Source organism: Tamandua tetradactyla, chromosome 20, assembly GCF_023851605.1.
Source record: "Tamandua tetradactyla isolate mTamTet1 chromosome 20, mTamTet1.pri, whole genome shotgun sequence".
Classification (NCBI taxonomy): domain Eukaryota; kingdom Metazoa; phylum Chordata; class Mammalia; order Pilosa; family Myrmecophagidae; genus Tamandua; species Tamandua tetradactyla.
Window position 1 is genome coordinate 17313603 of NC_135346.1, and position 27811 is coordinate 17341413.

Consider the following 27811-nt stretch of genomic DNA (forward strand, 5'->3'; position numbering starts at 1 on the left):
GCCTAGTGGATTCAAGAAGCAGCAAGGAGGTGGAAGGAAAATGAGTGAGAAAATAAGAGAGAATGAGGTCTGAGATGTGAGTGAGGATCTCTACAATACAGTCTCTGAAGTGAGGATCTTCTCTTGGGTCTCAATTTTCTCTTTTGAAAAATGAGCAGAATACCAAGAACAGGGTACTTGCACATGTAAAATAAAAAGACAACATAACATAGTGAATAGAACTGATGGAACTGAAATCAAAACACTTGGGTCCTAGGCCTAGATCTAACACCAACTAGCTACGTGGGCTTGGGCAAATCACTTTCATTTCTCTAAGCCGGCTTTTTTATCTGTAAAATGAAATGAACTATGCTAAATGATCTCAATGAATACTTTAGTATAAACAATCTTATATCTTAAAAATTATACATAAAACAAGAGTTCTGGGAAGTGGAATAGGATGAGTTCATCCCTGCTCCAAGGAACAGCTAGAGAAGTGACAGAAAAACAACTGTGACAGTGATTCCAAGGTATAACTGAACTGGGAGGGTCTTCAACACCAAAAATTGTATAATACCATGTACTATTTTTAACCCATGTCTTTTCACTTAATATATCCTAGATAACTTACCATGTTTGATGCATATAGCCTACCTCATTGTGGGTGTTTTTGGTTTTGTTTTTTTTGTTGGAGAAGTTATGGGTTTACAGAACTGAGAATGCAGTATTACCATATATCACACTTTATTAACATTGTGCATTGGTGTGAAACATTTGTTGCAATTGGTGATATCAGTTTTATAATCGTACTGTTAACTATAGTCCATGGTTTAACTTAGGGTTCACTGTTTGTGTACCACATCATTTTTAAGGGGTTAATAATATTTCATGCCATGACAATATATTTATTTAGCCATTTTCCTAATTTGTAAGATTCCAATTTAACCATTGTTTTAATTTGCATTTCACTCTTTATTAGTCAGACTAATCTTTTTATGTCATCCATCTTAAAATTCTTTTGTCTACTGAGTGTTCTTGTCATGTAGTTCATATATTTATTATATAAGAACAAATATTTTTATCTAAGCCTGTTTGCGTTTAAGTTTTTGAATGTGTATGTGGGGGGGGGGCAAGAATGGGCTTAGTATTCCCTGATCTAGAACTTCATATGAATGAATCATACAGTATATCATTGTCTGTATACTTCAAATGTATCTGTAGTTTCTTCATCTTAATTACTGAGTAGTATTCTATTGTACTGCTCTATCACAATTTGTTTATACAACATGTGATAGACAGTTTGGTGATTTACAATTGTTTTGGCTATTAAGAATAAAGCCTTTGGGCAGGCCACGGTGGCTCAGCAGGCAGAGTGCTCGCCTGCCATGCCAGAGGACCCGGGTTCGATTCCCGGTGCCTGCCCATGTTAAAAAAAAAAAAAAAAAAAAGAATAAAGCCCTACCAACGTTCGAAAAAAAAAAAAAGTGAGGGAGAGATTAAAATTTTCACATACAAGCAAATACTGAGAGAAGTCAACAAGAGACTAGCCCTACAAGAAATACTAAAGGGAATTCTGTCAGCTGAAGGAAAAAAAAAGACAGGAGAGGGAGGTCTGGAGGAGGGCAAGAATTGAAGAGTCCCAGGAAGTATAACTTAAAGGGAAGAAAATATATAGATCTGCAAATAAAATCCAAAGGATAAGATGGTGTATTCAACAAATGTGTTTGCAATAATAACTTTGAATGTTAATAGACTAAACTTACCAATTAAAAAATACAGATTGGCAGAATGGATTAAGAAATAGAATCCAGCTATATGCTGCTTATAAGAGACCCATCTCAGACAAAAGGATACAAACAGATTGAAAGTGAAAGAATGGAAAAAGATGTTCTAGCAAGCTTAAACCAAAAAAAGCATGAATAGCTATACTAATATTAGACAAAACAGAAACAAAGGACACTATTAATTGTATTTATTAATTATATTAATAAAAGGGACAACTCACAAAGAAGAAATAATAATCATAAATGTTTATGTTCCTAATCAAGGGGCTCCAAAGTACATGAGACAGACATTGGCAAAACTGCAGGAAGCAATAAATATTTCAACAATAATAGTAGGAAACTTCAATATACCACTCTCCTCTATATACAGAACAATCAGACATAACATCAATGTTCTAGTTTGCTAGCTGCCAGAATGCAACACACCAGAGAAGGATTGGCTTTTAATAAAAGGGGATTTATTTTGTTAGTTCTTCAGAGGAAAGGCAGCTAACTTTCATCTGAGGTTCTTTCTTACATGGGAAGGCTCAGGGTAATCTCTGCTGAGCCTTCTCTCCAGTCCTCTGGGTTCCGACAACCTTTCCCGGGGTGATTCCTTGCTGCATCTCCAAAGGCCTGGGCTGAGCTGCAAGTGCTGAGATGAGGTATGCTGAGCTGCTCGGGCTGTGCTACATTGAGTTCTCTCATTTAAGCACCAGCCAATTAACTCAAATGTCATTCATTGCAGCAGGCATGCCTTCTAGCCCACCGCAGATGTAATCAGCAACAGATGAGGTTCATGTACCATTAGCTCATGTCCACAGCAACAGAACTAAGGCACATTCACCTGGCCAAGTTGACAATTGAATCTAACTACCACAATCAATAAGGAAATAGAGAACTTAAACAATTTGGCAAATAAATTATACCTAACAGACATGCATAGGTCATTACATTACACCCCAAAACACCAGGATATATATATTCTTCTCTAGTGCTCACAGAACATACTCCAGGATAGACCAAATGCTAGGGCACAAAACAGGTCTTTATAAATTTAAAAACACTGAAATTATTCAAAGCAGTTTCTCTGATCACAATGGAATGAAGTTGGAAATCAACAACCACCAAAGAATGAAAACTTTCACAAATATATGGAGATTAACACACTCTTAAACAACCAGTGGGTCAAAGAAGAAATTACTAGAGACATCAGTAGCTATCTGGAGATAAATGAAAACAAAAATACAACATATCAGAACTTATGGGATGTGGCAAAGGCTATACTAAGAGGGAAATTTATTGCCCTAAATGCCTATATTAAAACAGAAGAAAGAGTAAAAATTGAAGACTTAAACGTTCACCTGGAGGAACTTGAAAAAGAACAGCGAATGAACCCCAAAGCAAATAGAATAACAGATATAACAAAGATTAAAGCAGAGTTAAATGAATGGGAGAACAAAAGAACAATAGAAAGAATCAATAAAACCAAAAGCTAGTTCTTTGAGAAAATCAATAAAATCAATGGGCAATTAGCAAGGCTGACAAAGAAAAAGATGAGAGGGGATACAAATAAACAAAACTGGAAATGAGAGAGGGGTCATTACACAGATCCTGAAGGAATTAAAAAAACAAAAACAAGAGGATACTATGAACAACTATACACCAATGTCATGGTCAGGTTCATGTGTCAACTTGGCCAAGTGGTGGTTGGGCAAGTACTGGCTTGTCTGTTGTGATGAAGACATTTCATAGAATTAAATCATGATCATGTCAGCTGCATCCACAGCTGATTCCATTTGTAATCAGCCAAAGGGGCATGTCTTCTGCAATGAGTAATGCTTAATCTAATCACTGAAAGCCTTATACGGAGGATTCAGAAGAGATAGGCTCTTCCTGCTTTGGCTGGTGAGCCTCTCCTGTGGAGTTCATCCAGACCCTCCATCAGAATTGTCTGTCGGCTTCACAGCCTACTCTGTGGATTTTGGACTCTGTGTTCCCGCGGTCACGTGAGACACTGTTATAAATTTTATATTTGCAAGTGTTCCCTGTTGATTCTGTTTCTCTAGAGAACCCTAACTAATACAGCCAACAAACTAGACAACTCTGATGAAATGAACACATTCCTGGAAACACACAAACAAGCTACAATGACTCAAGAAAAAATAGAAGATCTCAACAAACCAATCACAAGAGATTCAATCAGTCATCAAAAATCTTCCTAGAGAGAAAAACCCAGATTATGGCTTCACAGGGGAATTTTATCAAACATTCCAAAAAGAACTAACACCAATCCTGCTCAAATTTCTCAAAAAAATTTGAGGAAAAAGGAATACTACCTAAGTCATTTTATGAAGCTAACATCACTTTAATGCCAAAACTGGGTAAAGATCCTACAAGAAAGGGAAACTACAGACCAATCTCCCTAATAAACTTATATGCAAAAATTCTCAACAAAATATTAGCAAATTGAATCCAACAGCACATGAAAAGAATTATAACTACAACCAAGTGGGTTTTATACCAGGAATGCAAGGATGGTTCAACACACATTAAAAAATCAGTTAATATAATACAGCATATTAACAAATTGAAAAGGAAAAATCATACAATCACCTCAACTGATGCTAAAAAAGTATTTTACAAAAGTTAAAGCCCTTTTCTGATAAACACTTCAAAAGGTAGGATTCAAAGACAACTTCCTCAACATGATAAAAGGCATATATGAAAAACCCATAGCCAGCATCATACTCAATGGCGAGAGGCTGAAAGCTTTCCCCCTAAGATTGGGAATGAGACAGGGATACTCTCCGCCACCACTATTATCCAACATTGTACTAGAAATTCTAGCGAGAGCAATTAAGCAGGAAAAATAAATAAAAGGTATCCAAATTGGAAAGGAAGAAGTAAAACTTTCATTATTTGCTCATGAATAGTAAGGTTAAATGCAGTTAAGATGTCAATTTTTACCCAAATTGATCCACAGATTCAATGCAGTACCAATCAAAATTCCAACAACCTATTTCGAAGACTTGGAAAAGCTAGTTATTAAATTCATTTGGAATGGAAAGAGACCCTGGATACCTAAGAATATCTTAAAAAAGAAGAATGAAGTGGGAGGATTAACACTTCCTGATTTAAAAACTTATAATAAAGCCACAGTGGTCAAAACAGAATCGTACTGGCACAAAGATATAAGTACTGACCAATGGAATCAAATCCAGAGTGCAGAAACAGACCACCAAATCTATGGTCAACTGATCTTTGACAAGGCCCCAAATCCACTGAACTGGGACAAAATAGTCTTTTCAATACATGGGCATGGGAGAACTGGATATCAATAGCCAAAAGAATGAAAGAGGACCCTTACCTTACACTATACAAAAATTAACTCAAACTGGACTGAACACTTAAATATAAGAATGAGTACCGGGCGGGCCACAGTGGCTCAGCAGGTAAGAGTGCTTGCCTGCCATGCCTGAGGACCCGGGTTCGATTCCCGATGCCTGCCCATGTTAAAAAAAAAAAAATGAGTACCATAAAGATCCCTGAAGAAAATGTTAGGGAAACATCTTCAAGACCTCGTAATAGAGGTAGCTTCCTAAACTTTAATCCCAAAGCACAAGCAACAAAATGAAAAATTAGATAAATGGGAACTCCTCAAAATCAAATGCTTTTGGGCTTCAAAAGACTTTCTCAAAAAAGATAAAGATGTAGCCAACTCAATGAGAGAAAATATTTGGAAATCACACATTGGATGAAGGTTAAATATTCTGTACACATAAAGACATCATATAACTCAACAACAAAACAACAAACAACCCAATTATAAAATGGGATAAAGATACATGAGTAGGGGGTTTTCAGAAGAGCAAGTACAGATGGCTAAAAAAGAACATGAAGAGATGCTCATTTTCACTAGCTATAAGGAAATGCAAATCAAGAATACAATGAGATGCCACCTCACAACTACAATAATGACTGCTATTAAACAAACTTGAAACTACAAATTTTGGAAAGGATGTGGAGAAATTGGGACACTTATGCACTGCTGGTTGGAATGTATAATTGCCACTATAGAAATCAGTCTGGCAATTCTTCAGAAAACTAAATATCAAGTTGCCCTATGACCTAGCAGTACCGCTACTCGATATATACCCAGAAGGGCTGACAGCACTGACACATACAGACATTTGCACACCGATGGTCACAGCACCATTTTTCAGAATCACCAAAAGACAGGAACAATCCAAGTGCCAATCAACAGACGAGCTGATCCACAAAATGTGGTACATACATATGATGGAATATTATGTAGCATGATGAAATGACATCCTGAAGCACATGACAAGATGGATGAGCCCTGAGGACATTATGGCTGACTGTAATAAGCCAGACACAAAAGGATATATAACATATGATTCCACTTTTATGAGCACGTCAAATGTAAAATCAGAGACTTATAATACAAAATATAGGGGACCAATAGATACATGGAAACCAAAGTTGGGTGAACAATTAGCTAATGAGGTTGAACTTAAATATAAGGGAACAGATAGAAGTGAAGACAGTTCACTAACTAATATTACCATATTAAAGGTGAACATGATTGAAAGGGGCTGTATAGACCTATGTGTCCCAGTGAGTAACAATACAAATATATATAAGTTCTTACATTAACTACTGAAAATATATGAATCTTGTACATGAATGTATAAGTTCGGGGTATAGGGGGAAAACTGCTATTGCATGCTGTGGGCTATGTTTAACAGAAAAACATCAACAGTACCACAGAAATACTGGGGTAAATAATGGGGTAAGGGATAAGAGTTAAGGGAGGTTTAGATTTTCTATTAAAAAGAAAAGAGGGTGTGTTTATCAGTTATCTTTCTCTTGGGAACAATGAAATTATCTAACATTGAGAGTGTTGATAGACTGTGGACTTTGGGCATTATACATGAAGCCTAATGAATGCAGGTGGCTGAAGGATGCACTGACTGAGAAGCAGACTGGTTAACGATGGTGTATACATCTGATCAAATATTGTGCTGCTACAAAAAGGAACGAAGTTGTGACGCATGTAACATTATAAATGAACCTGTGGGACATTTTGGTGAGGCAATATAAACCAGAAACAAAAGAGCAAATACTGTATGGGCTCATTTAGAAAATACTTATAAGAAAATTGGGCCTAGATTATAACTCTTATAGCAGTCACATTTAGTTCAGAGCGGTAATTGTTATTTCTGGATTTTGAGAGGCTATTTTATATATGTATAACCTGATACTTAGAGATGAGAATGAAGCTGATCAGGTTGGGATTAAGGTAATCCAAAATACAGGGGTAAGAAAGACATTATCTGTATTTTAGAACCTTATCTACTCTTTGAGACCAAAGGAAGAAAGGTTTATTTTGTCCAGCACCTAAATTTTCTGTAGCACACAATCTAACTCAACCTGTCTGGTTAGATCATTTAAACAATCCAAACACTGAGAGCTCAGAATAAGAATGAGGGCCTTTAATCCTGTACAGCTTAATGTAATGCCTGGATAAATCCCATAGTATATTAAGCAGACAATCAAAAACTGCTGGCAAAGTCCCTTGAAGGATGGGAGAAAAAATATGAACTATTAAACTTTACCACCAGGGAAAGGCCTCATACTGTGTCAAACATTAGGGACATCCAGGTCAATGGGCCAAACCCTGATCTTGAGGCTTACTCTTGTGAAGCTTATGCATGTAGCGGAGAAGCTTAGCCTACCTATAGGTATGCCTAAAAGTAACTTCCAGAGGACCTCTTTTGTTGCTCAGATGTGGCCTTTATTTCTCTAAGCCCAACTCTGCAAGTGAAACCACTGCCCTCCCCCCTACATGGGACATAACACCCAGGGGTGAAAGTCTCCCTGGTGGTATGGAAGATGACTCCCAGGAGTGAGCCTGGCCCTGGAACCATGAGATCAACAATGCCATCCTGACAAAAAGGGGGAAAAGAAGTGTAATAGATAAGTTATCAGTGCCTAAAAGAGTTCAAATACAGTCAAGAGGCTACTCTGGAAGTCTCTCTTAAGCAAGCTTCAGTTAGACATTGCCACCTGTCATCGCTTGCCAAACCCCAACCAAAAACACTCCAGCCAATCCTCAAGAACATCTAGGGCATTATATAAAATTCTACAAAGGTTCCATGTACTAGGATAACTTTCTAGAAACTACAACCTCCAGATGGGTCCCTGGACCAGATAAATCCTGAAATGCAGAGGAGCCACCCTCTCCAGAACATCAACTGGTTTTATCCCCCTATCCCATATTATCGCTAGCCTCTTCCAACATGAAAAAGTTAGAATGGCATAGCTGAAATACCCCTAAAGAGTGGAAGAAGGATCAAAGGTGATGGTGGAGTTATAGACAGAAGGTTTAACAAATGAGTATGACTATTAAATCATTATATTGATATTTCTCTGTTGCCAGTATCTTAGAGCAAGTAGAAGTAAAAACCTAAAATTGTGGAATTGTAACCCATACCAAACTGAAATCTGTTTTTCAACTAATTGCTGTGATGTGCTCTCAAATTTTCGCTTTTTTGCATATGTTATCTTTCACAAAAAAGAAACAACAATTGCGATAAATGCACAGGTATATGATGATATTGTGAACCATGATTGTACATTTTGGATGATCACATGGTATGTGGATATATAATATATATATTATTATATATATATAATAAAAATTATTTATAAAGTATACTTCAACAAATGGCTATAAAAATTGACTTTCTATAGGCAAAAAAATACAATAACTTTGATTCACTCTGCACACCATATAAAAAACTTAACTTGAAATGGATCACAGACTTAAATGTAAAACTTAAAACTATAAAACTTATAGAAGAAAACACAGGGAAAAAATATTGTGACCTTGGGTTAGACAAAGATTTCTCAGATATGACAACAAAAGCACAGTCTTTTAAGGTACAAACTGATAAACTGGACTTCATCAAAATTTAAAACTTCTCCTCTCAAAAGCCACTATTAAGAGAACAAAAAGAAGCCAGGCTGGGAGAATATATATGCAAAGCATATTATCTGATATTGGACTTGTGTCTACCATACAAAAACAGCTGTCAAAACTCAATAAAAAAACAAAAAATTCAATATTTAAAATGGGCAAAAATTTTGAACGAACACGTCACCAAAGAAGATATACAAATGGAAAAACAAGGACATTAGAAGATGTTCACCATCATTGATCACCAGGGAAATTTATCACGAGATATTACTATGGACCTATTAGAATGAATAAAATTTAGAAGACTGACTCACATCAAGAGTTGGTGAGCATGTGGAGGAATTGGAATTCTCATAGGCTGCTGGTAGGACGCAAAATAGTGTAATCACTTTGTAAAATAGCTGAAAGTCTCTTAAAAAGTTAAACATACACTGTCATGGTCAGATTCATGTGTCAACTTGGCTACGTGGTGGTACCTGTTTGTCTGGTTGGGCAAGTGCTGGTCTGTCTGTTACTATGAGGACATTTCATAGAATTAAATCATGATCACGTTGGCTACATCCACAGTTGATTTCATTTGTAATCAGCCAAGGGGAGTGTCTTCTTTAATGAGTGATGCTTAATCTAATCACTGGAAGTCTTTTAAGGAGGATTCAGAAGAGACAGGCTCTCTTCCTGCTTTGGCAGGCAAGCCTCTCCTGTGGAGTTCATCCAGACCCTCCATTGGAATTATCAGCTTCACAGACTGCCCTACAGAGTTTGGACTCTAAGTTTCCACGGTTATGTGAGACACTTTTATAAATTTTATATTTACGAATATTTCCTGTTGATTCTGTTTCTCTAGAGGACCCTAACTAATACATACACCTACAAAAAAAGCCATTCCTCTCCTAGGTATTTACCCAAAGGAAATGAAAGCATACAATCACACAAAGACTCTCACACAAATGTCCATTGCAGATTTATTTGTAATAGTCCCCAATCAGAAGCAACCCAAATGTCCATAAACAAAAGGATAAACAAATTATGGTATATCCATACAATGGAAATACTATGCAGCAATAAAAAGTAATGAACCCAAAACCATTCCAGCCAATCCTTAAGAACTCCTAGGATGTTATATAAGATTCTACAAAGGTTTCATGCACTAGGGTAACTTTCCAAAAACCTAGAACCTCCAGATGGTCCCTGGACCAGATAAGCCCTGAAACCTAGAGGGCTGAGCTCTCGAGAACATCAGATAGTTCCATCTCCTTACCCCATATTATTGATAGCCACCCCTTCCAACATGAAAAAGTTAAAATGACCATAGCCCAGATACCCTTAAAGAGTGGGATAGAAAGATCAGGGGTGATGGTGGAATTTTACAGAGAAGGCAGGGTTAAACAAATGAATATGATTGCTGAATCATTGGATTGACGTTTCTTTTAGTCTCCAGTATTTTAGAGTAACTAGAAGTAAAACCTAAAATTGCAGAATTGTAACCCATAACAAACCCTGAAATCTGTTCTACAATGAATTGTTGTGCTGTACTCTGAAATGTATTGCCTTTTTGTAGATATGATATTTATCACAAAAAAAGCTGATTGTGATGATAAAAAATATATATTCCTTCTAGCCTCCTATATGCTGGAGCAGCTAGAAGGAAAAATCTGAGAGGCTCTGGGCTCTGGTCTGTAACTACTTGTTGAAGAGTCCTTTGAAAATTATTGCTTTTTTCTTTCTTTGCTTTGTATATATGTTATAATATACAATTAAAAAGTTAAAAAATAAAAATAAATTAATAAAGCAATTAACAATTGGTACATGCTACAGCATGAATGAATCCCCAAATAATTATACTGAGTGAAAGAAGTCAAAGAACACATACTATATGATTCTCTATATATGAAAATTTAGAAACTGCAAACTAATCCATAGAAAGCAGATCAGTGATGGTTTAGAGAGGGGAGAGCTAAAGAGAGGTTGACGGATATGTTAATTATCTTGATTGTGGTGATATTGGCTAGGGCCTATGTATGTTAAAACATATCAAATTGCACACTTTAAATAATTGCAGCTTATTGTATATTAAAATAATAAAGCTACTAGCTTTTTAAAAACACACACATACAAAGTATTTTATACAATTCAAGTCAGTGAACATTTATTGAGAATCTATTCTGCAGAAAAGGAGATGCAGAAACAAATGAAACCAAGTCCTTGAGTTCAAAGTACTGACAGCCTCCAGGGAGGAAGTCTTTAAAACAATTCCATGTGAATGCTGCATTGTCACCATCCTCTGGGGAGAGAACAAGGATACTCTCCAACTGTGGGAAGAACCAAAAAGTAATGGATGGACCAAATTAGGAACATTCTTTTATATTCTCTCATCTCAGAACTCTAGAGTATAAGAGCTGTAAAAGTTTATAGGGAAGGGCTGAGGCTCAGAAAAAGGAAATAAGTTGCTAGCCGCAACAAAACTAGTCAGTGGCAGAAATGAATCAAGGAGGCTGCTCTCCTGGCTCCCATTAAGAAATATTTAGGGATTAAATTACATTATAAGAATATATATTCTCTGAGATGACTTGGAACCTCATCCTCTACAGCTAACTGGAGATTTAATTGTCAAGCTTCCCAGATCAGTTTTCCTTCTGCTCAGTTAGCACTCAAAAGCCTTCTCAGGGAAAAATCTCTCCATGTGAGTCAAAGTGGAACATGGGGAAATCTGGACAGATAATAGAATTTGTGGTTCATGATCCCCCTAGGACAAAATGTAACACTCACAAAAACGATTTTTTTAAATAACTGTACAGAACTTCCGGATAAGATGGCGGCTTAGTAAGATGCGCGGATCTTAGTTTCTCCTCCAGGACAGCTACTAGGGGAGTAGAAACGACACAGAACAGCTCCCAAAGCCACGACAGAGATAAAAAAGACAGCGTACCCCATCCTGGAATGGCTGGCTGGCTGAGAGAACCCGCTCTGGTGAGATCGCCGAGGGGCGCGGGCTTCACCGGGCGGGGCGGCAAGCGGCCGGAGTCACTCCCTTCCCCTTTCCCGGGCCGGCTGGGAGAATTGGACAGGCGGTCCCCTCAAACCGCGGCGGCTGGCGCCCACACCACGCGCGGCCCCCTGGACCAACTGAGAGAATTGGATCGAAAATCCCCAGGCCACGGAGAACAGTGATGGGGGGGGGTGCCCTTACAAACCCGTGACTCCCTGGGAACGTGCACTCTCCCGGGCGGGCCGCTGCAGCTGGCGCCCTCCCGCTACGCTTGGCGCCCCGGGCCGACTAGGAAATTCGGATGGGCACTTTCCCGGGCTGCGGCGGCCAGCGACCCTCCCCGCGTTCAGACCCCGGGCCGGCTGGCACTCTTCCAAGCCGCTTCGGCTAGCAAACCTCCCGGACGGCGAGAGTTTTTCAAAGTCAAAGGACCCACAGCACCTTTTACTGGTGGGACCCGCAGACAAATGTGTGCCACGAGCACCACCTACTGGGCAGGATAAGAAAAACAGAACCCAGAGATTTCACAGAAAAATCTTACAACCTTGTTGGGTCCGACACCCAGGGAAATCTGACTAAATGCCCAGACGCCAGCAGCAGAAGATAACGGTCCATGCTCAGAAGATTGAGAATATGGCCCAGCCAAAGGAACAAACCAATAGTTCAAATGAGATACAAGAGCTGAGACAACTAATGCTGAATATACGAACAGAAATGGAAAACCTCTTCAAAAATGAAATCGATAAATTGAGGGAGGACATGAAGAGGACATGGGCTGAACATAAAGAAGAAATAGAAAAACTGAAAAAACAAATCACAGAACTTATGGAAGTGAAGGATAAAGTAGAAAAGATGGAAAAAACAATGGATACCTACAATGATAGATTTAAAGAGACAGAAGATAGAATTAGTGATTTGGAGGATGCAACATCTGAATTCCAAAAAGAAACACAAACTATCCGGAAAAGAATGGAAAAATTTGAACAGGGTATCAAGGAACTCAAGGACAATATGAACCGCACAAATATACGTGTTGTGGGTGTCCCAGAAGGAGAAGAGAAGGGAAAAGGAGGAGAAAAACTAATGGAAGAAATTATCACTGAAAATTTCCCAACTCTTATGAAAGACCTAAAATTACAGATCCAAGAAGTGCAGCGCACCCCAAAGAGATTAGACCCAAATAGGCATTCTCCAAGACAATTACTAGTTAGAATGTCAGAGGTCAAAGAGAAAGAGGATCTTGAAAGCAGCAAGAGAAAAACAATCCATCACATACAAGGGAAACCCAATAAGACTATGTGTAGATTTCTCAGCAGAAACCATGGAAGCTAGAAGACAGTGGAATGATATATTTAAATTACTAAAAGAGAAAAACTGCCAACCAAGACTCCTATATCCAGCAAAATTATCCTTCAAAAATGAGGGAGAAATTAAAACATTCTCAGACAAAAAGTCACTGAGAGAATTTGTGACCAAGAGACCAGCTCTGCAAGAAATACTAAAGGGAGAACTAGAGTCAGATACAAAAAGACAGAAGAGAGAGGTATGGAGAAGAGTGTAGAAAGAAGGAAAATCAGATATGATATATATAATACAAAAGGCAAAATGGTAGAGGAAAATATTATCCAAACAGTAATAACACTAAATGTCAATGGACTGAATTCCCCAATCAAAAGACATAGATTGGCAGAATGGATTAAAAAACAGGATCCTTCTATATGCTGTCTACAGGAAACACATCTTAGACCCAAAGATAAACATAGGTTGAAAGTGAAAGGTTGGGAAAAGATATTTCATGCAAATAACAACCAGAAAAGAGCAGGAGTGGCTACACTAATATCCAACAAATTAGACTTCAAATGTAAACAGTTAAAAGAGACAAAGAAGGACACTATATACTAATAAAAGGAACAATTAAACAAGAAGACATAACAATCATAAATATTTACGCACCGAACCAGAATGCCCCAAAATACGTAAGGAATACACTGCAAACACTGAAAAGGGAAATAGACTCATATACCATAATAGTTTGAGACTTCAATTCACCATTCTCATCAATGGACAGAACATCTAGACAGAGGATCAATAAAGAAATAGAGAATCTGAATATTACTATAAATGAGCTAGACTTCACAGACATTTATAGGACATTACATCCCACAACAGCAGGATACACCTTTTTCTCAAGTGCTCATGGATCATTCTCAAAGATAGACCATATGCTGGGTCACAAAGCAAGTCTTAACAAATTTAAAAAGATTGAAATCATACACAACACTTTCTCGGATCATAAAGGAATGAAGTTGGAAATCAATAACAGGCGGAGTGCCAGAAAATTCACAAATACATGGAGGCTCAACAACACACTCCTAAACAACGAGTGGGTCAAAGAAGAAATTGCTAGAGAAATTAGCAAATACCTCGAGGCGAATGAAAATGAAAACACAACATATCAAAACTTATGGGACACAGCAAAGGCAGTGCTAAGAGGGAAATTTATTGCCCTAAATGCCTATATCAGAAAAGAAGAAAAGGCAAAAATTCAGGAATTAACTATCCATTCAGAAGAACTGGAGAAAGAACAGCAAACTAATCCCAAAGCAAGCAAAAGGAAAGAAATAACAAAGATTAGAGCAGGAATAAATGAAATTGAAAACATGAACACAATAGAGAAAATCAATAAGGCCAGAAGTTGGTTCTATGAGAAAATCAATAAGATTGATGGGCCCTTAGCAAGATTGACAAAAAGAAGAAGAGAGAGGATGCAAATAAATAAGATCAGAAATGGAAGAGGAGACATAACTACTGACCTCACAGAAATAAAGGAGGTAATAACAGGATACTATGAACAACTTTACGCTAATAAATACAACAATTTAGAGGAATGGACTGGTTCCTCGAAAGACATGAACAACCAACTTTGACTCAAGAAGAAATAGATGACCTCAACAAACCAATCACAAGTAAAGAGAATGAATTACTCATTCAAAAGCTCCCTAAAAAGAAAAGTCCAGGACCAGACGGCTTCACATCTGAATTCTATCAAACATTCCAGAAAGAATTAGTACCAACTCTCCTCAAACTCTTCAAAAAAATCAAAGCAGAGGGAAAACTACCTAATTCATTCTATGAAGCCAACATCACCCTCATACCAAAACCAGGCAAAGATATTACAAAAAAAGAAAACTACAGACCAATCTCTCTAATGAATATAGATGCAAAAAATCCTCAATAAAATTCTAGCAAATCGTATCCAACAACACATTAAAAGAATTATACATCATGACCAAGTAGGATTCATCCCAGGTATGCAAGGATGGTTCAACATAAGAAAATCAATTAATGTAATACACCACATCAACAAATCAAAGCAGAAAAATCGCATGATCATCTCAATTGATGCAGAGAAGGCATTTGACAAGATTCAACATCCTTTCCTGTTGAAAACACTTCAAAGGATAGGAATACAAGGGAACTTCCTTAAAATGATAGAGGGAATATATGAAAAACCCACAGCTAATATCATCCTCAATGGGGAAAAATTGAAAACTTTCCCCCTAAGATCAGGAACAAGACAAGGATGTCCACTATCACCACTATTATTCAACATTGTGTTGGAGGTTCTAGCCAGAGCAATTAGACAAGAAAAAGAAATACAAGGCATCAAAATAGGAAAGGAAGAAGTAAAACTATCACTGTTTGCAGACGATATGATACTATACGTCGAAAACCCGGAAAAATCCACAACAAAACTACTAGAGCTAATAAATGAGAACAGCAAAGTAGCAGGTTACAAGATCAACATTCAAAAATCTGTAGCATTTCTATACACTAGCAATGAACAAGCGGAGGGGGAAATCAAGAAAAGAATCCCATTTACAATTGCAACTAAAAGAATAAAATACCTAGGAATAAATTTAACTAAAGAGACAAAAAACCTATATAAAGAAAACTACAAAAAACTGCTAAAAGAAATCACAGAAGACCTAAATAGATGGAAGGGCATACCGTGTTCATGGATTGGAAGACTAAATATAGTTAAGATGTCAATCTTACCTAAATTGATTTACAGATTCAATGCAATACCAATCAAAATCCCAACAACTTATTTTTCAGAAATAGAAAAACCAATAAGCAAATTTATCTGGAAGGGTAGGGTGCCCCGAATTGCTAAAAACATCTTGAGGAAAGAAAACGAAGCTGGAGGTCTCACGATGCCGGACTTTAAGGCATATTATGAAGTGGTCAAAACAGCATGGTATTGGCATAAAGATAGATATATCGACCAATGGAATCGAATAGAGTGAGTGCTCAGATATAGACCCTCTCATCTATGGACATTTGATCTTTGATAAGGCAGTCAAGCCAACTCAACTGGGACAGAACAGTCTCTTCAATAAATGGTGCCTAGAGAACTGGATATCCATATGCAAAAGAATGAAAGAAGACCCATATCTCACACCCTACGCAAAAGTTAACTCAAAATGGATCAAAGATCTAAACATTAGGTCTAAGACCATAAAACAGTTAGAGGAAAATGTGGGGAGATATCTTATGAATCTTACAATTGGAGGCAGGTTTATGGACCTTAAACCTAAAGCAAGAGCACTGAAGAAGGAAATAAATAAATGGGAACTCCTCAAAATTAAACACTTTTGTGCATCAAAGAACTTCATCAAGAAAGTAGAAAGACAGCCTACACAATGGGAATCAATATTTGGAAACGACATATCAGATAAAGGTCTAGTATCCAGAATTTATAATGAGATTGTTCAACTCAACAACAAAAAGACAGCCAACCCAATTACAAAATGGGAAAAAGACTTGAATAGACACCTCTCAGAGGAGGAAATACAAATGGCCAAAAGGCACATGAAGAGATGCTCAATGTCCCTGGCCATTAGAGAAATGCAAATCAAAACCACAATGAGATATCATCTCACACCCACCAGAATGGCCATTATCAACAAAACAGAAAATGACAAGTGCCAGAGAGGATGTGGTGAAAGAGGCACACTTATCCACTGTTGGTGGGACTGTCAAATGGTGCAACCACTGTGGAAGGCAGTTTGGCGGTTCCTCAAAAAGCTGAATATAGAATTGCCATACGACCCAGCAATACCATTGCTGGGAATCTACTCAAAGGAATTAAGGGCAAAAACTCAAACGGACATTTGCACACCAATGTTTATAGCAGCGTTATTTACAATTGCAAAGAGATGGAAATAGCCAAAATGTCCATCAACAGACGAGTGGCTAAACAAACTGTGGTATATACATACGATGGAATATTATGCAGCTTTAAGGCAGGATAAACTTATGAAGCATGTAATAACATGGATGAACCTAGAGAACATTATGCTGAGTGAGTCTAGCCAAAAACTAAAAGACAAATACTGTATGGTCCCAATGATGTGAATCGACACTCAAGAATAAACTTGGAATATGTCATTGGTAACAGAGTTCAGCAGGAGTTAGAAACAGGGTAAGATAATGGGTAATTGGAGCTGAAGGGATACAGACTGTGCAATAGGACTAGATACAAAAACTCAAAAATGGACAGCACAATAATACCTAATTGTAAAGTAATCATGTTAAAACACTGAATGAAGCTGCATCTGAGCTATAGGTTTTTGTTTTGTTTTGTTTTGTTCTTACTATTATTACTTTTATTTTTTTTCTCTATATTAACATTCTATATCTTTTTCGGTTATATTGCTAGTTCTTCTAAACCGATGCAAATGTACTAAGAAACGATGATCATGCATCTATGTGATGATGTTAAGAATTACTGATTGCATATGTAGAATGGTATGATCTCTAAAAAAAAAAAAAATGGACAGCACAATACTACCTAATTGTAATGTAATTATGTTAAATCACTGAATAAAGCTGCATCTGAGCTATAGTTTTTTGTTTTTTTTCTTATATGTTTTTGTATTTTTTATTTTTATTTTAATTTTTTCTCTATATTATCATTTTATTTCTTTTTCTATTGTCTTGCTATTTCTTTTTCTAAATCGATGCATATGTACTAAGAAATGATGATCATACATCTATGTGATGATATTAAGAATTACTGATTGCATATGTAGAATGGAATGATTTCTAAATGTTGTGTTAATTTTTTTAATTAATAAAAAAATGCAAAAAAAAAAACTGTACATGTCAGTTATCTCTCAGTTGATCACTTCTTCCCCTCCTCCTGACCACACATACACACACTAAAGAAATTCTATAGTTACTAATGCTAGCTAAATCTACCCTTCTCATTTTTCCCTTCCCTTCCAAATCTACCTGTGCAACTTATGCTCTCCACTTCCTTGGGGTGAACGTGAACCTTCTCTAAACTCAAGAAAGTAGAGAAGAAAAAGGAGAGAAATGAGCAGGATGGTACGTTAGTCAGGACAGGCTAATATATTATATGGTACAAACATCAACAAATCTCTCAGGTAAGCCAAGGTCTGAGGATAAAGGAGTTCTGCTCCACACAGTCACTCAAGCACCAAGCTACTAAGGCTCTGCCACCTTGTAACTTGTACCATCTGGAATACATGATTCTCTTGGTTATCAAGGCAGGAAAAAGCAAGGTTGAAGGGTCTCAAACCAGCAATTAAACGCTTTGGCCTAGGAGTAACATGCATGTCATTTTCACTCATAGCCTGTTTGAACTATTCTCATGGTTCTTCCTAGATGGAAGGAGTAGGAAAATGTAATCCTCCATTGTACCTGGAAAGAGAACAGAATCAGATATGATTAAGCACCAGAAGTCTCTAAAACATCATATTTGGGGCTATCTGTATTTCGATTCAGATTTACCAGCCTATAGCCCTTTCAAAGTATCCTGAAGGCTTTCTAATATTTCCTGATTATCACTGTCTCTAGGATTTTTCATTTTCTAAAATTCTGGGAATGAAATATTTGCTAGTTGGCCCTCATCTCTTGACTCTTCTCATAAATACCTTTTTGTTCCAAGTGACCCCCATTTTGGTGCTCAAAGAAGCACTAATTAATTTGAAAATAGCATTCCCTTACAGCCTCTACCCAGAATAATGAAAAGACTTTTTTCCATCCCAACTAAGTTATTTTTTCTGACCTGACTCTTACCTTCTTGACACAACACCCACCTCAGACACATACACAAAAAGATAGGCTAGAAAAAAAGATAAAATGTACGGTCCCTGCATCTGGACCAGAAAGCCAGGACAAAAGGATTAGCCACTCTCTGTATTGTTTGTCTTCAATGACCTACAAAATGTTTTAATGATTTTGTATAACTGAAAAGCTCACCCCTTGATCTTTGCAATGTGGCCCCTCCAGTCCAATTATGACAGTGTTTTAGTTTCCTACCTGCTGAAAGCAGATACCATGAAACGGGTTAGTATAACAATGAGAATTCATTAGCTTATAGTTTTGAAGCTGAAAAATATGTACAAATTAAGACATCATCAAGGCAACGCCTTCTATCCGAAAACTGGCTGCTAGATCCTTGACTCCTCTGCCACATGGCAAGGCACACGGCAGCAACTGCATCCTCTCCCTTATCCTCCAGGTTTCACTGCTTTCAGCTTCTCGATTCCATAGTTTTTTTCCTCTCTCTATGCATTCCGTTTACAAAGGACTCCAGTAATAGGATTAAGATCCATCCTGACTAAGGTGGGTCACCTTAACTGAATAGCCTCATCAAAAAGTCCTACTTAAAATTGGTCCAAACCAACAAAAATGGATTAAATTTAAGGACATGATTTTCTAGGGCACAAACAGCTTCCAACCACCTCAGATACCATACAATGGATGGATTTAAACAATAGGAATTTATTAGTTTATGGTTTTGAGGCTAGGAGAAGTCCAAAATCAAGTTGTCATCAAGGTGATGCTTCCTCCCAGAAGACTGTGGCATTCTGGGACTGGCTCCTGGTGATCCTTGATCCTTGGCTTTTTTGCACATGTCCTCTCCTGGCTTCTCCGGGTTTTGCTGACTTCCAGCTTCTTTCCTTTGCATTCTCTCTGTATCTGAATTTCATTCTGCTTATAAAGGATTCCAGTTATAGGACTAAGACACATTCTGATTAGTTGGGCCACACTTTAAGTGAAATAACCTCAACAAAAAGCACTATTTACACCCACAGAAATGGATTAAGATTAAGAACATGATTTTCTGGGGTACAAAACTCCAAGCCACGATAGACATTCATTTTTGTCCACAACATATGGTCACCACAGTCTCTGAGCCTTTGCCCATGATTCCCTTCTTTGGCCTAGACAGGAGATATTTTTGATCCACGATTTTCTTCAAGGCCCAATCCAAGATTCATCTCCTCTAAAGAGTCTTTCCTCAGCAGCCCTGCCTCACACTGTCCCTCCAGTCTTTGGGTCTCTTAACTCATGTACACAAACTTATCTACTCCTGCTGCCTCACCTCTGCCTCTTCTCTGATTCTACACCTGGTGCTCTGCTTCCAGGCTGCTGGCCTGACGCGTGAGCATCTCAGTAGCAGACTCAGGCCTTTATACCTCCTGCCTCTCCCTAAGTGCCTGGCCAGATTGACTTGCTGTTTGAAGAAAGGATCATCTTGAGACTTCTTAAGAACATTCAACCTTTATCAATTACCCAAATTCCTCAACAAAGTTTATCGTTATTATTGCCTTTGGATGACCAAAAAAAAAACAGGCAAATCTATCATTTGAAAAGTCAATAATTATCTATCCTCAAATAATAAGAGCATGAATAAACAATAAAAAGAATGGCAAAAATTATATTCCTGTACCTGGAACATAAGTAAGCAAGTTCATTTACTGCAAATATCATTAACATCACTGTGGTTACTAGCTCTATATAAATAACAATAAATAACATTTTATCGACTGCCTACTCTCTTTTAAAAATTTACAGTCTCATTCAAACCTCACAACAATCCTCCTACAGTGGTGGTAACAATAACACCAACAATAAAAACAATAGCTCATACTTACCAACTGCTTATTATATGTTATGCATGGTTCTAGGTAATACCTTACTAATCATTATAAAACTCTATGATACAGGATTTTCATTTTATTATTATCCTCATTTAGCATATAACATAATCAAGGTACACAAAGGTTAAATAACTTGTCCAAGGTTACTTAACAAAGTAGTTCTAATTATTTCCATTTTATAGATAAGAAAAATGGGACCTAGAAAACTTGACTATAAAAGTAACTGGGAAGGCTTTGAACCAACATTTGTTGGACTCCCAAACTCGCATTCTTTTATTCTACTACTCTTCCATCTTTATGTGGATTAAAAGCCAATGTTTAATTTAAGGTTAGCTTCCCTTCTCATTCTTGGGCTGCCTTCTTTTGCCATAAACCAGGGTATACTGAGAATGGTCTCATTTTACCATGGGCCTCTAAGAAGACTATAATTGGGAAGCTAAGCCTGACTCAAAAGCCCCATGTACTAAAATGCATCCCTTAAAATGATGCACCATGGATTATCTCTCCTGAGGAGTTTTCTGTTGCAGTCCTTTAACTACGCATCACTGAGAGAATCTCTAAGACCTACTTTTCAGATACTTTGAGATTCCTAATCAGGTGTTACTGGCAACACCTCTTCAAAAAAATTTTAAATGGATGCTCCCGAGAGGCAAATGAGATAGTTTTCAAGGTCCCCTAGAGCTCTAATACAAGGATAAGCATGCGATGAGTTTGGTGGTCTGTAGCAGTGATATTTCAGGAGGACAACAGTTGCACAAAACCCCAAAGGCCAAAATAGATTTCAAACCATTGGCTAAAACCCCCACCGGTTGGTTTAATTTTAATAGCGGAGAAAGGACCTACATTTGCAAATGTAGGTCCTCAGAGAAATTATTTAATATGGAGCTGAGAGGTTGGTGGAGTGACAGATATAGGTAGTGGTTAATGGAATAAATTTTCTCCACCTTTGCAGAATAGAGAAAAGCAGCATCCAGAGCCCGTTCCTATTTTCTCCCTACTCTATCTGCCACTAAAGACAGGAGCAAAGATAGTATCCTGCTGCCACCTTGTGGCACACTGGGCAGACTGGAGAAGAAGAAGAAGTCTGGGTCCCACAACCTAAATCCACCTCAGCAGACCACATGTTCCTCTCTTACAGTTACACAGAACTTGATAACTCACAAAATGACTTCAACTCTATTATTTTACAACTCCTGTGGGGGAAGCAGGACATGGGGTATAATTCCATTTTACTGTACAAGAAATCAAAGCTCAGAGAGACTGTGTGATTTCCTTAAGGTCACACAGTACCTAGCACTCAATTATGTAGGGAAAGGGGTGAAACTGAAGTTTAGGCCTGCTTGAGGTATAGGAATTTGAGGAAGGGAGGCTTAGGAAGAGGAAAGTTGCAATTTCTTGTGCAAACACAACTGGGCACAGGTTGCCATGTCTATAGAAAAAGGCATCCAGGTAAGCCTGGATTCCTATCTTCCTTCTGGGTTTGCACATTCTTGGTTAACAACTGTGGGCCTCTCCAGCTGCTCTCCCTTGCTCTGTTCCTCAAACCAAGCCTACCCATCAGGAGGCTCAAGATTTATTAATAGTTAAAAGCTGACCATTAAATGGATCCCAGCCAAGAGTCATTCAGAAATCAGCCAGAACCACTGGGAGAGCTTCTCTGAACCTGGGTTAGATCTCATAATATTTGTGGGTCAGCCAAAATTTTCTTATGAGTTTTGGTGCAAAGTTATAATGATGCCATGCCTATTGAAACCTGGAGAGAAATGCTGGGGTTAAATAACTTACCAAGTGGTTGATAGGAATCTATCTAAGAGTTTCTAATGACTCCAAGGCAACCATAATTTCCTAGACATAGAATTTCAAAGTTCAAATGGACTCTAAAAGAATCTTTGAGAAGTTACCCCTGACTCTAGTCAGGATTCCATTTAAATTATCCTAGACCAGAAATGAACTCTTATACATGGTGAAAGTTCTTTCAGAAGTGTGACACCTAAAACTCAAACATAAAGCTCTCCGGCTCTAAAAGTCAGCATTACTCCATATAACATGTAAATAATGCTAATCTAGTTAGGACTAAAATATCGTCTATATTCTAAAACTATTAAACTTCCCCACCTGGGAAATTCCTTCTATTCTCTTAAGCAGAGAGGGCTTCCAATTTAATAAAGCCAAAACCTTACCCCCAGGAACTTTAGCTCAGAAACCAAAACTAATTGCTCTCGCCTGAAGTCTAAAATTTAAAACAAAAAAAGGAAAAAGTTGTGCACTCTAGTCCTATATGCTCGCACAGCAGTATAGAAAGAGCAAAGCTTTCTCCCATTTAAACACTACCAAGAGAGACTCAATTTCCTAAATACCATGCTCTTACCAACAAAAAATAGTGGTAATCCATTGCCCTGGCCATCAAAAAATAATACTAACATCTCTCAAGGGAATAACTGGGCCAACAATGTAAGCCAAAGTTGAAGCGCAATCAATCAAGCCCCCTGTAAGCCTCATTTCTGCACTCCTTAACTTAGCACATGCACCCTCTTATTCCCCAGTTAAGCAGGAACAAGCTTCCTAGCTAAAATTAACTCTTGTTAATAGACCTGAAGGATAGGCATTCTCTTCCTTCTTCCCCAGTATCTCTTAGTGAATAGTTCTCCTAGGCCCACTCACATCTCTCCTCCCATTGTTATTGATCAGCCCTTGCATTTTCAAATTACTCACCAAATCTATTTCTTCCAGACTAGAAGCCTTTCACTCCAAACTAATACTGACGCAAAGATTTTCAGTCATTCTAACTGCCTCTCCAGACCCCTTCCCTCTCAACTCTAAGTTCTATGCCCTGTGACGCAGGGCCTATACCCCCTAACAAGCTGGAAGCAGCTACAGATGACAGACTTTCATCCCCCAGCACCCCTTAAGAGGAGGGTTGAGAACTCTGATGGGGAATTTGAGGCAGGCTAGAAGAAAAAGAGGGGGGAAAGAGAAAAAAAAAATGTGGAGGAGCCCTTGAACAAGGACAATTAATCACGTCAGCAGGGCCCGATTCTGGCAGACACCCTGCCCAGAAGCTACCCACTTATGGGAAACACCCAGCTGCAGCCAACCCATCTGTAGCCAAACAACCCCCACCTGAGTGAGTCATCCACTGAGTAGAACCAATCAACCCACCAAATATACTACCACCAGACACTGGCCTGGAGAGAAGGGAAAGTAGAAGAAATGCCCGGAACAAGGAAGGGGTAGAGGGAATAAGTAAAACTAATCTATACAAGCAAATGGCCCAGGGTGGGCCACAGTGGCTCAGCAGGCAGAATTCTCGCTTGCCATACTGGAGACCCGGGATTCAATTCCCAGTGCCTTCCCATGCAAAAAAAAAAAGCAAATGGCCCTATAAACATGCCACAATTAACTATGAGTCTACACTAAAATAAAGTTTTATTTATTTTATTTGCTTTAAAATATACTTTAAAGATATGAACTGCTGTTTGTTTGTTTTACTTTATGAAGTTTCTTATTTCAAAACTGATTTATGTCAGGCCTTGGAACCACTGTAGCACGATTTCATGTCTTTCCAAGATTTTGTTATGGTAACTCTACTTGAAAGCCATGAGTCTATTTTGAGAATTTCTTCATCCCCCTCAAATAAAAATATATCAGAATAACGACTATATTTTTCAGCTTGTATCTAAATATGAAATGGGGCTTCCTGTGTTTTGGTAGATAGTATTTATGGTAGTTAGATTCAGTTGTCAACTTGGCCAGGTGAAGGCACCTAGTTCTGTTGTTGTGGACATGAGCCAATGGTACGTGAACCTCATATGCTACTGGTTATATCTGCAGTTGGCTAGGAGGTGTGCCTCTGCAATGAATGACGTTTGACCTAATTGGCTGGTGCTTAAATGAGAGAGTTCAACGTAGCACAGCCCAAGCACCTCAGCATATCTCATCTCAGGACTCGCAGCTCAGCCCAGGCCTTTGGAGATGCAGAAAGAAAGCACCCCAGGCAAAGCTGTTGGAACCCAGAGGCCTGGAGAGAAGGCCAGCAGAGATCACTCTGTGCCTTTCCACATAAGAAAGAACCTCAGTTGAAAGTTAGCTGCCTTTCCTCTGAAGAACTAATGAAATAAATCCCCTTTTATTAAAGCCAATCCATCTCTGGTGTGTTGCATTCTAGCAGCTAGCAAACTAGAACAGTATTGTTCCATAAAATTTCCATCAGAAGGGATTTCAGAAAGGCACCTTCTATATCAATGTACATTTTCACAACTCTTGTGAATATTTCTAAATGGTGGTATCACTTACATTTAACACCTCTGAATATGTTTTATTGACAAGATATAAATTGTGTTCTGAAATTTGATAATTCTATTTTACTATGTGGTAATAAATCACTGCCCACTATATTCTTGAAAAAAAAAAAAACACAAATGGCCCCACATTACCTATTGCCTCTTGCCCTTGACAGAGTGCCCACATGCTCCTTCTCTGCATGTGTATTTAATAAATTTCCAAACTACTTATTCTTAAAAAAAAAAAAAAAGAGTTCTTTAAGAAGTCTTTTAACTTCACCCTTGGCTCAGGTGCCTAAAATTTCTGGCACCACGGTTTCCTTTAGTTTCATTAGTTCATTCATTCACTGAATGAGTAGGGTACATTCACTAAATGAGTGAGACACAGAGATGCAGATGAATATAAAATAATACCTTTGAACAAGACTTTGCTGCCTATTGGTAAACAGAGGGAGATAAGAACACAAAAATTCTAAGTGCATGTGAGATAGAAGTATTAAGTGCCTGGGGGTTAAAAGGGGAAAATAAGATTCCTTCTGGTTTAGGGGGTTGGAGGGTTGCGATAGGCAATAGACTAAGAACAGCTTCATGAATGTATAACATAAAATCTTTCACAGTCTGACCTTTACAAGCCCCTGCCTTCTCTTCAACTACTACTCTGCTCTCACTCTACCATATTCTGAATGTAAGTTTTCTTCAGTAGTTTAAGTAGTAAGAGTATGGATTTGGAATGACATAGATCTTGGTTTTAATCTCAGCCCTGCCATATTATATAATTACCTTCTTCAAATTATGGAACCTCCCAACCCTTAGTTTCCTGATCTGTAGAGTGGAGATAATAAGCATGACCATTTTAAAATTAAGGTTGTTGTGAGAATCAAGTGAGAGCATATATGTAAAATTCCAAGTTTTGATTCTGACACATAGTAAACATTGGGTAAATAGTAGTTGATATTGTTATTTCTGTGCCTTTGATTATATTGCTTTCTTTGTCTGTATTTCTCTTCACCTTTTAAAACTGTTCCACACCTACTTCTCCTTCACCCCCATCAAAAACCTCTTTTCTTGTGTACCCCAGGTTTTCCTAGCCATGCCCTTTTGAGTATTCAAAACCTTTCTTCACACCTCCTTTACTATGTTTATGTTATAGCAGTTTCTACTTGTAAGTTTGTCTTCCAGGTCTCTACGGCTCCAGAAAGCAGGAGTTAAGTCTTACTTATTCTGCCCTAGCATCTAACGTATATATGATTCACAGAACTATTAGAGAAACAATTGTTGAATAAATAGACTGTAACTGAGTTGAGCCTTAAAGGAATAAATAGGAATTAAAGCATATCTCTGGGTGGCATTTAAAATGTATTAATGTTAACCTATTAATATTGTACATTAACCCACTGTATTAGCTAGGGTTCTCTACAGAAACAGAACCATCAGGAAATATCCATAGATATAAAATTTATAAAAGTGTCTCACATAACTTTTGAGGAACGCAGAGTCCAAAATCCGTAGGGCAGGCAGTAAAGCTGACAACTCCGATGAAGGGTCTGGACGAACTCCACAAGAGAGGCTCGCCACCAAAGCAGGAAGAAGAAAATTGTCTCTTCCAAATCCTCCTTAAAAGATTTCCAGTGATTAGATTAAATGTCATTCACTGTAGAAGACACTCCCCTTGGCCAATTACAAATGCAATCAGCCGTGGATGCAGCCAATGTGATCATGATTTAATTCTATGAAATGTCCTCATAGTAACAGACAGGCCAGGACTTGTCCAACCAGACAAACAGGCACCCCTTGTCATACATGAACCTGACCATGAAAGTCCACCCCTTGTCAACTTGGCAGCTATACTCATAATCTTTAACCATACTTCATGTCTAAATAGAAAACAATAAAAGATACATTTTTTCCCTCACCTAATAATACTCAACGGTCCACGTACAACCAGAAATGCATTAAATCTCCCGAGAATAGGGGGCAATTTCTTGGCTAATATTCATTCTTAAACTTGCTATCTTACAACTTAAATACTATGACAGGAACACAACAGCATTATAGTCCTTGTTTCTGTAACTGATCACATGGTCATAGTTCATATTATTCACTATCTTCTTCCACTACCCATTCCACGTTCCCTTTACCCTCACCAAGCACTTCAGCTGGCTGTGGTTCCTTGCCTGGTGGGATGACCAAACCTTCATTCCTGAACTTTCAGAGTCATTTGTAGTCCTGTCTGGATTAGGCTGTTGCAGTTTTCCATTGATTTTAATCACACAGCATGGTAATGTTAAAAGACGCCCTAGGGAATCTACTATATTCCAGGAAAACTCTTCTTTATCTCCATTGTGTAGCTGCAGTCCTATTTACCCTGAGAGTCAGGGTCAATCACCCCAGCCAGTAAAGTAATTTCCTTCTTGACTTGTTGATCCAGGGGCATGACTAGCGCAAAGTGACCAGGTGGCAGCCTTAGATTCCAGTTCAATGGAATCACTGTTGTTTCTCCTAGTGGAAACACTCCCCCTTCTGGAACTTAAACCTGTAGACCAGCAGAGCTCAAGGTCACAGGGACAGAAAGCAAAACTTTTCCTAGTGGATCACTAGGGGTAATAGTGAGTGGTGCCACTCCCATTTCCGCCCCTTGGTTTCTGGACCTATGGATCCTGGTTATGGAAGAAAAAGCACCATACAGTGGTCACTAATTCAGAGCATGCATAGCTTCCAGGAGAACATTACCCCAGCCCTGTAAGGTATTGCCACATAGTTGGCACCATAATTGAGTTTTTAAAAGGCCATTCCACTATTCTATCAATTCAGCTGTG

At 38.1% G+C, this 27811-nt stretch overlaps 1 protein-coding gene across 4 annotated transcripts in view; it reads right to left on the reverse strand.

Annotated features, from left to right (window-relative positions):
- The window catches only part of KLHL3 (kelch like family member 3), a 382736-nt gene that overhangs the window by 288977 nt on the left and 65948 nt on the right, over positions 1 to 27811 (reverse strand). The window contains exon 1 of one of the 4 annotated variants that reach the window (XM_077138540.1): positions 26469 to 26602. The exons of the other annotated variants lie outside the window; for them this stretch is intronic. The gene's annotated coding sequence lies outside the window, so the exon portion shown is untranslated. Of the gene's footprint in view, positions 1 to 26468; positions 26603 to 27811 lie in introns of those variants that run through there. 4 annotated transcript variants of the gene reach the window in all.